Raw genomic sequence first — 11,369 nt, forward strand, 5'->3', positions numbered from 1 at the left:
AGCAGACGGGAGCTGAGGAAGATTGATGTTCATATTTCATCCATCAATGGTTTTCATAATTCACTAGCCTGGTGGACGGGTGCTAGTCAGAGCTTGTCAAGCAAGCTATGGCAAGTACATTCTCAATTCAGCCAGCTTATTGATAATCAAATCTTGCCAGTGAGCATGTCTTGTGTTACACGATGATCAGAGCAAACGTTGCTCTCCGGAGAGCGCAGAGGGGAAAAGGCAGCAATGCCGGCCCTGCAGTCAGTGACTGCACAACAGCCGAATCGGGAGGCTGAGACATCAAACTCCACAAAACTGTCACAAGTCACAGGAATAAGTTTTCTTTAAAGATAGGGGCCGTGTTATGCTGGGGGACCCTCTTAAGAAAATATCTTCTGTTCCTGAACTCTAGTGATTTTTTTAAAATGCAGAACCGAATTTAATTTACATCTTATTAAGTGAAGATAAATCAATGAAGGGGTGTAGTAAACAAAATGAATGGGATAGCTTGATGTTGATCTTAAAGCCAGAGTTTTCAGTGTCACAAAAAAGTCACTTTATAGGACAGCAACCTCTTTGCAACTAGTAAAAAATCATTAGTTGCCTGGTGACTCAATTGAATTCTTTTGCATTCAGTGACAAATTGCAAGTAGCAACTGGTCATCCTTTCATTTGCTGTTGACTGCACAGGTCACCTGGTGGGAGTCTCCAGACAATCTAACCTGACAGACTGCAATCACTCAGTGCAGCTTTGAAAGTCAATGGCTAATTTGTCTAATTTCTATGTTGGGTTTGTGTTTCCAGCACTGCTAGTTTAGAAACTTATTCTCGTTAACGACAAAAACAAGACGAACATCTTTTACTTGCTAGCAAGGGCGGCCCCGGCCGGTGTCTCAGAAAGCATTCTGAATCCTACTGCAGAGTGACCCCAACGACGGCCCCCGCTTGCTGCCTTTTATTGGGAAAACAGTTAACACAATACACAGCAAAAGCACCTCCCACTGTAAAACCCCCAAATGCTTCTAAGACAAGGCACTATGTGTGTGTATGTGTAAACGTCTGTATGCATGTGAGAATGTGTGTGTGTGTTTGAGTGAGTGTGTGAGAATGTGTGTCTCTCTGTGTGCATGTGTAACCTGGACGTGTGTCCCTCTATCTATAAAGAGATGATCTATACTGCTCGCCCAAGTGCAATGTCTACAATATCCGAATCTAGGTTTGGGAAGGAGATTGGCGGAAGCAACTCTGTAAGAGCAATGAGACTTCCAACCCACATAACACGCACGACCACAGGTTTATGAAACAAAGTTTGCTTTATATATTTCCTTTTGGATCAGTTCCCTTTGCTCATCCTCAATGTAGGGATACCTTCAAATGCAGTAACCATCTCAAATGCATCACAAAAATAATTGAAACAATCAAAATAGATGTAAGACAAGAAACACAATATTTCAACACCCCAAAGAAAAGGAAAAAGAAAAGAAAATAGCATGTGAGTGTCCAGTTCCTTATGGTGTCAGTTTATTCAGTTACCCACTGTCCTGGGTTAAGAACTGAAAACGACCTGAATCTCAGGCGGAGAATAAGTAGCAAAGAAAATGATAAGGTATCTCTCAGGTGGGCTTCCTTTTGTTTTTTTCCCTACCGCCCTCCTGGTACGGCAGGCATCAACGTGTCGGCGTCCTGACACAGAGAAGGCCTCCACAGCAGCAACAGTGTCTTAGACCCACGATACCAGCTCCTCACTTGGCACCCATGGAACTGTACCTCAAAAAAAAACCAGTCTGCACACAAATACGCAGAATGTTAGATGTCCACATTCCTTAAATGTCCTTGTTCCTAATGTCCTTGGTTCTTTTGAAATATTAAAATAAATTTGCATCTTGTGACACATTAAAAGTAAATACACCGTATTACTGTGCATCACCCGCAGTTACAGTAACAGCACAGCTATTGCACGTGAACTGCGCATAACCACTTAGCTGGCCGCGGCTGAACTAGCAGGCCCAAGAAAGTAAAAACATTAGACACTCATAATAAACAAAACTGTCACAACATTGCAATACTATGAAAACACATCTTAAACATCATTAAACACATTTACTACTATTCTGACTGGTTAGTTATTTTTTCCAGTGCATTGAACTGCAATAGCGGTGCTAAGTGAGCTAGGCTAACTCACCAGAATAGTTCAAAAAAGTTCGAAGAAATACTCCGACTCCTTTCAGGTAGGTACCCGTCTGTGGTTCACCGCTAACGACAGCTCTCTCACAAATGTTAATTAAACCTCTTTCCTCTCTTTCAACTGGAAAAAACCGTGCTCCGCGGCAGCATGGAGTTTTTCCTTGCCGTCCTTTTTCCTCTACACCACACCTTCACGCGCACGGAGCTGCAGACGGTGCCTTCAGGGCAAGCCGGGAAATTAAACTATCAGACAAGGACTACGATGCATTCAAAGAACCCTGTACTTCTGATTGCTGTAAATCTTACCAGGGTTACACATGACTTCCTGCCAGTGGCGTGTCTAGAAAATTTTTGTTGGGGGGGCCAGGTAGGGGCACAGATTTGGAGAAGGGTGGCAGATTTAATTGGCAGATAATGTTTTTAAAAAAAATTTCTACCAACCATTAACCATAATTCAATAATCCTATAAACCTAATAACCAAATGCACTTTTAACTCTTATTAGAATGAGATTTTAACCACTACGGTGCAAAGTTTTTAGATACTGCGTTGATAAAGTACAAGAGATACAATCAGTGCTTTGTCAGTGTTTACTCAGCATTCAAGGACATCAATATTTGCATAGCATTTTTACTGACATGTAGTGCACATATGTTTTGGGCAAAAACATTTTTGAATATTAAAATACGAACATTTGTAACAAACAATTGACAAATTAGCCAATGCCAATGCAAAACTTTATGTGCCTATTAAAAAAAGAAGATAATCTTCTCACAAACTGGTGTTTGATTTTGAAACAGGAAAAAAGTGGGGAAACAACTGAAAAGACTAACATTTGAATAAAACCTGAAAGCAAGTAAATACTTTCTATGCTGCCTTATGGTAAACTTTGGTAATATTGATAAAGAACAACACTGGCTGATGATAAAATACATTCAGCTGGCATGGTGACACTGCCAGTATTAACCTGCAGGGCTGGACTGGGACAGAAAATCGGGCATTTTGACTACTGACCGGCCCACCAGGTAGTAAAGCCATAAAGCCTTTGAATGAAAACAAACCCTGTTGTGACAGTGATGTACAGTCTTTTTGGTATATGTATGATTTCTATACATTTTACGTCAGATAAAAACTTTGGTTGTAAGATTTAGATAATTATTTAATAAAAGCTAGATATTTAAATTGAGAATAAGAAAGAAAAGTATGTCTTTGTGCCCACCTTTCCCTGTTAATGCCCTACCTGGCCCCCTGGCAACACTTTGCTAGACCCGCCCCTGCACAGTTACCAGCTGTCAGCTACATAAAAAAGGATCCTGGTGTTATTTGTCTCTCAGAAACAGTTCATAACTTCCCTTCAACTCATCCATGTCACCTAAAAGGTAAACCTGTTTCTCCATCACCTGTTCAGCTCTGATGATCCAGTAAGGACGTCTCCTGGTTTCATCTTCATGTTTCCCTCTCACCACATATCTAAACAGACATCATGACCAGCAGCTTTACAGCTGTGGCTCCAGCAAACATCAGCTGATACTAGAAATTAATATTAAATAAATTCTAACAACAGCTGATCAAGCTTAAACGTGTTGCTGTTGTTTAGCGCGACATCTGCTGGTTTCCTGTTTCTGGTGCAAAGTGGGCGATAAATAAACAAGAGAGAAAAGCCGATCAGCTGATCATTGATCAGTTTCATGATTGAAGTAGCAACAGGAGAGGGAGGGAGAGAATGAGAGAAGAAGAGGCAGCTGTGCAGCATAAAGACAGAATAAATCCAGTTTTGTGTCTTTTTTCCATTCTAGCTGAAGTTCGGGACAAACTGCGTCTCTTCTCAGCTCAATACGAAACGTGTAATATTTTCTCTGAATGAGGGACCATTCCATTTTTTTAAGGAGCCGTTGGCAACTCTACTAACTAACCTTATGAATAAAATAAAGTTCACTATCAGTAACATCATAGCACCCACCCAGCTGTATAAAAACTCCGTCAAACTGGCTAGAACGCAGTACGAGTTATTGCAACTGACAGTAAAAAGTCAGCAACATGAAAATAAACTGCACCTAAACTTGGTTTATATCTGACCCAGATAGACTGCAGGTCATAACTTCTTACCTGAAGTTCAGTTCACCTGACACTCGGACTGGCGGCTGCCTCGGGGCTCTCCTCCTGCCTCCCCTTCCCTCATCCACCTGTTGCCTCTGTGGAAGCCCCGTCATAGCCACCACCAAACAACGGAGTTATTTCTACACATCGACCTGCATCTGGCCAATCCACCACCTCTCATTGTTCATGCCCTTACAAAAAAAATAAAAAATAAGTCAAATAAGCCCGATGGCCAGTCCAGCTATGTTAACCTGCAACCAAATCTGCAGCTCCATACAGCAATGTTACGACTTAGATTATATCTTATAACGCATAACTCTTATGTTAGCTGCCCTCAGTAGCATACTGTCAGAAATATTCCACGGCTGCAATAATTCTTTAAGTGTTATTTTTTTCCTTGGTATTCTAATTTCACCGAAGTTTACTAAACTCAACAAACTTGATATTACTTACCGGGACATTTATTCTGTCCTCATTTTCTTTCACCGAAAAATTGTTTCCTGCAGTGACGTCTTTCGTGCTTGGCTCTCCTACCTTTGCTAACGTGATGCACATAGCGCAGAAGCCGATGCTGCATTCACTTACACTCGGATATCTGAGCTTCACCGTGAAAACATAATCGGACATTTGATATTTGATTGAATTTTATTGTTTTGCCTTTGGGGTGGCACCTGGGGTGGCCAGTCTGGTTGGGGGGGTGGCCTGTGCCCCCCCAGGCCACCCCGCTGGACACGCCATTGCTTCCTGCTCATCAAAAGGATCATAAAAGCAGGAAGCAACATCACAAGAAACAGATCTTCCAGATGTATCTGCAATAAAAGCCTCTCCAGCCAGTCAGAGACAAAGGAATGTCTTGATCCTATAGATTGAACTCAGACCTTACAATTTTAAGAAGCACAATGACAACATTCAGCAATTAGACTTTAACAGTCTAATTTATAGATGCCAAATTATAGATGCCAACACATTTCTCTTTAAAATACAGGATTTGATTCAGCTGGCTTCTACATGGTTGCATTTATAATCTTATATATAAACATATGTCATTTTCCTTTTCAATTGCCCTCCAGTAGCAAACACATCACTATGTGCAGAGGAATTTCTGAGTTTCACTGTATTTTTTCTTTCAGATCTTAGGTTCTGGCTCGTCTGTAGCTTATTGCAGAAGATTCACAATAAGCAGCGACAGATTGCTGATTTTTCACAGTTAACACGTTGTATTCCCATCACAAACAAATCGAATGTAACTGCCAACTCGGACCCCGTTCAATCCCAGACTGATTGCATGCTGACTCTGTGTTATTGCTCTTTTATCGCCATCTTGACACTGCAGAGTCACTTTGTAGATGGTTGCAGATGTAGTCCCCGTCTTCAAAGCAACTGTTTCAAAAGCAAAGTTAATTACCCACAATCAGTCGGTAATTTTGGTCACGCTGTGGTCTCCAGGATAACTGTTTTCTTTAGTGTGACTGCATTAGCCTGGCTAAAGATTACTATGGTACGTTATTCTTTAATTATAACCTGGTCTGAAGGTAGTTGTGTCAAAGTTTCAGTTTAAAGCTGTCAGTAAGTGCCATATTTTCATTAATTACTTAGATGAAAATATTCTCCAAGGGCATTATAATTTGTCCGCCGAAGGAGAGAGAAAGCCTGGCAATGCCATAACAGTTCATATATTATAATATATTGCATTGTCTCTTAAGTATTCCTCTCAAAAGATTATCACCGTGGCTGTGTTTGCCATGGTGTTGTTTTTTTTCTAAGTATTTGTAGAAATCCCCTTTCCCTGTGCATCTTTTGTTTACTTACTTTCCGTCCTTGTCTGTTTCCCTCATTGGATTCACCTGTGTGAAATGCTACGCTAACTAAGACTTCCAGCGCATTCAACCGTGGTGGAAGGTGGTGGAGAAAGCAGGAGAAATATGAGACTGCAGAGGGCACAGGCTAAACTAAAACTGACCGGAGGGAATCATAGCAGGGTTTGCATGCAGATAGTAGGGTTAGAATCTGGCATCAGCAACACGAATCCATGAACCCAATCTGCCTTGTGTCTACAGGGCAGGCTGCTGGTGGCACATGGTACTTAGGCAGAAATGTGTGGCTGTGGAAAGAAACCCACTAAAATCAGTAACTGGCTTTTCCTCCACTTTTTTCAAAGACATTTCTGGTTCAGAATCAGTCGCATCAAAATCAGTTTGATGCAACGCCACAAAGTCAAATATGTACAAAGCAAAACAATCTTATCTGTGCATCCTATTCGATGCTAATCAGCTAATTATGCTAACGTACTGAACAAGGAAAGTGAATATTGTACCCACTAAGCATCTGCATATTAAAATTGTCATTGCGAACATAAGATGCAAACTTTTTATGTATTCATGGGTGACAAAACAGTTTCAGCTCTGTTAGATTGTCATTCTCTTCAGTTTTCAACCGGAAAAATTAGAAAACTGAAAAATGTGTTGGGAAACACTGGGGTAATGTTTTACATTTGAATAATTGAGTTCGGGATATTATTTATTTAATTATCAGTTTGACTAATCAGAACTAAATGGATGCCAACTGAAGGACTTCGTACTACCTACAGCCCTGACGACATCTTTTAGTCAAAAAGGAATAATTTTAGGTCGACTTATTGTAATCTTTTAATATTGAGGGAAAGAAATCTCATTAGATGTTCTTAGCTTTCCAATTTGCATCAGGTGAAATGCTCTTATTGAAATTCTCTCAACTGTCTTAACCTGTCAGCCATAAATAATTATATATAGATATATAAAAAAAAAAATCCCAATCAAAATGCAAGGAAGTGCATGCCTGTCAGTTAATATTTAATGAGCAATATGCAGTTTGCGATGAGGGAAATGGAATTACTGATGGAATTGTTTTCCTCGCTCTAATTTCATAAAGGGCATAGAAAGGAGGCAGGAAATGGCTCCCCTCTGCTGAACCTGGATGCTGTAAAAATTATAAAACTTTCCAGGTAACTTTTTCCACACAACACTGACGCAGAGGTAATCAGAGGTTACTGTTCAAACTCGAGCTGTCATTGTTTTGGCAGTGTCACGGCAGAGGCAGCCTGGACTTCAGCTTCATATGTTCACCATCGGCCTGTTTGCAACAACCAGCAGGTTTCCAGCTGCCTGGGGAGTCTCGCACATAAAGCCGCCTTGATGCAATTCTCCCTGACGTTACATGACTAATTGCTTCCCAAATGTTCTGCCTAGACGCTTGTTTCGATTTGTAACAGGCCTGATAAATTCTCTCTCAATGGTCGTCTCAGACAGAGCACTACCTCTAGATGACCATGGCTGACAGCTTATCATGGCCCACGAGTTTTGTTTTCTTCATTGTTTGGAGTTTCGACAGGGATGGATGTCTCAGTAAGTCATGGAAGACAAATGATGACAAATCCTGTACACAACACTGAATATCCTGGATGCTGCCCGGGACTCTGTGGAGTTCCTACTGAGCCATTTTATTTTATTTTATTTATTTTCTCTGCTTGCAGACATTTTATCTCTGCGTTCTTTTTAATTTATTTGATACATGGAGATGTCAACTGTGGATAAAGAGTGGTGGAAGCAGTATTGATATACTTTGGTAAAAACTGCCAATATGACGGCGTAAAAATACCACAGTGTAAAAATGAATACAGATTAGTTCCCTTATTGTGTTCCCTTTAAATTACAATGTACTCATAAATATAAAAGCATTTGCTTTGCGGGGGGGGGGGGGAAGTATTCCCAGCACTAAATAATAGGGAGTTATAACACTAATAGGGCCATTTGAAATAATATAGCAGTCACATTGGATTTTAAGTGTTCTGTGTAGTTACAGAAGCAAAATCTAGAGCTTCCCAACCTATTTGTTAAGACCCTAACAAAGGCATTTAAGATAAATGTGAGGTGTCCTGATGGGGGAATAACCAAACATATTCTGCTTCACTCTTTTTAATCTTATATTCATACTTAAAGCAGCTGATATAGCTGCTTACAGTCCAGCAGTGGCAACTAAGAGGCCAACAGGAGCTATTTCTCATCACTGAAAACCAGTAAATTTCATTCTTTGACTCGTCAGTTTGATCTGTCTTTCTAAAGGACATTATTGATTATTTAAATAAACTTTATAAACTGTAGGTGTAGAGAGTGTGTGAGAGTTTCCCCTTCATTTGATAAGATTTCACTATTTTGAGTAGGACAAAAACGATCAGCCTGCTGAGGACATCTTCTGTTTCTGTTGCAAAGGGCCTGAAGGACAACTAAGCTACATCGTGATAACACAGTCTGCATACAAATGATAGAAGTCGTCACCTCAGTGTTACTCACTGGTTTTTTGGACTCTGCATGTTGAAGCTTTCGTCATATAGCCACTGCCAGGCTAGATTTTTAGAGCCAGCCGTTGCCATATTTGGATGGGAGGGTGGAGTGCTACGCTGTTAGCTAATGCTATCAAGCTTGGTTAGCAATAAGTAGCCTAAGAAAATAATTAATTAAATAACAAATTAACAGTTAGTAAGTTTTCTTCAGTCATCTAGGCTGTTTAGTTCCCCCTTAAGATCATGTATGTTTTCACAATGTTCCCTTAATTTTTTTTGCAGTGTATATTTTGGCTTTGGTGAATGTATACCTTTGATGAACTCTACTTTGTAACTGGCTAAATTATTTTTAAGATAAGCCCATTAGCCCAAAGACTTCAAAATGGGCCTTGAGTTGTGATGAAAGGGTAAATAACACAGTTCTGCTTTTTTAACACCTTAGTCTATGGAGACAGCCCCAAGTGGTCACTAGTGGAACTGCAGTTCTTGAGCGAGATTGCCACTCTGTTAAAAGTACTGTTCTCTTATACCTATGGTAATACTGACTAAAACACATGCATATATTTGACACTTTTAATTTGTGTCTGCTGAAAGATGAGGAACAAGCTTTACTAATCTCATTAAGGTTAGAAAGGTAACCTCACTTTACTTCTGCCATTTCTGTCTCTGGCACATAGCCTGTGTCGTATCTAAAAAGTTTAAAAACAAAATCTGTCTTGCAACATTTCAAATGTTTAAAATATAAGATCATAATTTAATAAATGTGTAATTTTTCCATTTGAAAGCTAAAGTAAAAGCAAGAAGGAGTGGTAATAGCCAAGTAAAGTGGAGATGTCATTGCAACATTCCTTCCCATGTTTACTTGTGTTTACTAAAGTGTAAAAAAAAAAAGCCGTTTATTTTGTTGTAGCCCAAATCTTCTTCAGCACTAAATCTGCTGCAAGCCGGCTGTGATAACAAAGGGGTCCAGGCTGAGGGCATGATGAGTTTCAGCTGCAGTGTGATTGTGCTCGTTATGGACGGAGAGCCTCTGTTACAATGCACCCAAGAGCATTTTGCATTAGACCTGTGAAAGAAGCCTAAAGCAACTTCTCAACGCTTAATTTGCACATTAATTCTTGCTGACAGGCGTTCAGATAGCCGACGAGAAATGGCTCTGAAAATTAACCTGGTGAATTTCTTAATGGCCCACGAGTGTGTAAAAATATTACAAGTTAATAGGACATTAGTGCTGTGATTTGTGTTCCTTTTAGATATCCCAAAGACTTATAGCTATGCAGAGTTTTAGCAGTTTATCAGCGCGAAAATGTCAAAATCGATAAGTTGCTTTTGTCTAACATCATAATAGTTACTAAAGTTTATTCCTCACCTATTTTTAAGGCTTTAAGTACTGTGCCAGCAAATAAAAGGTGAAATATGTTTATTTTACAAATAATATTCTCAAATTGTGACATGTTATTTTTGGCCTTTCCTTTATTTTTACCTGTATTCTGTAATCTGTTTCATTCTCATTGCCGATAGTGAAACTGATCGAGTCTGCAGTAGCAGGTTGATGGTGGCAGCATGTGTCAGATTACAAGACTTTAACTCAGGAAACTTTTTTGAAGTTAAGTTGTTCACTTTCTCTTTATTCAGGCCAATTTTCTGAAGGTTAGTTTTTTCCAGGGAGTTTTAAGTGTTTTCACTTCCTGCCTTTGTTCTTTTCTCCTTCTTGTTACTGTGGACGTTCATGTGTTCCTTATCCGTCTTCATGCAGACAGGAAGATACTGCCAGCACCGGAAACGTGCTTGTCATCTCCGAGCATGAAGTAAGGAGAGCCTTCAAGAGAGTGAACACCAGGAAAGCAGCAGGACCAGACGGCATCCCAGGTCGTATCCTCAGAGACTGCGCATACCAGCTAGCTCCTGTGTTCACTGAGATATTCAACATCTCTTTATCTCAGTCGGTGATCCCCACATGCTTCAAAGAGTCCATCATTGTTCCTGTCCCGAAGAAACCCCACCCTGCTTCTCTCAATGACTATCGCCCTGTAGCCCTCACCTCAGTAGTGATGAAGTGCTTTGAACGCCTGGTCAGAGACTTCATCATTTCTTCACTACCAGACACACTGGACCCACTACAGTTCGCTTACCGTCCAAATCGTTCCACAGACGATGCCATCTCTCATCTCCTCCACACATCACTCACTCACTTGGACACTAGAAGGGGGAATTATGTTAAAATGCTCTTCATAGACTACAGCTCTGCATTTAACACCATAATTCCCTCCACACTCACCACCAAGCTGGAGCATCTGGGACTCAGCTCATCTATGTGTCAGTGGATCTCCAACTTCCTAACTGGCAGACCACAGGCAGTAAGGATGGGCGGACATGTCTCAGCCTCCACCACTCTCAGCACTGGAGCCCCCCAGGGGTGTGTTCTGAGCCCCCTGCTGTACTCTTTGTACACATATGACTGTGTGGCCACTACCAGCTCCACCACCATCATCAAGTTTGCTGACGACACCGTCGTGGTGGGCCTGATCTCTGATAACAACGAGACGGCCTACCTGAAGGAGATTAGGAATCTGGAGAACTGGTGCCAGAGGAACAACCTCCTTCTAAACAAAGGAGCTGATAGTGGACTTCAGCACTAAGCAGGAGAGGAACTACCAGACCCCCGTCATCAACGAGTGCCCAGTGGAGAGAGTGGACAGCTTCAAATACCTCGGAGTTCACATCACGCAGGACCTGTCATGGTCCTGTCACATCAACACCGTGGTGAAAAAGGCCCGACAGCGTCT

General features: G+C 40.9%; 1 long non-coding RNA gene across 1 annotated transcript; it reads right to left on the reverse strand.

Annotated features, from left to right (window-relative positions):
- Positions 1 to 414: 414 nt before the first annotated feature.
- On the reverse strand, positions 415 to 2,391 carry LOC143418411 (uncharacterized). The gene is made up of 2 exons (XR_013098415.1): positions 2,171 to 2,391; positions 415 to 1,772 (listed from the first exon to the last, which is right to left on the reverse strand). It is a non-coding gene; the product is annotated as an uncharacterized LOC143418411 (long non-coding RNA).
- Positions 2,392 to 11,369: the final 8,978 nt, after the last annotated feature.

The sequence above is a fragment of the Maylandia zebra genome, linkage group LG4 (genome assembly GCF_041146795.1).
Source record: "Maylandia zebra isolate NMK-2024a linkage group LG4, Mzebra_GT3a, whole genome shotgun sequence".
Lineage (NCBI taxonomy): Eukaryota > Metazoa > Chordata > Actinopteri > Cichliformes > Cichlidae > Maylandia > Maylandia zebra.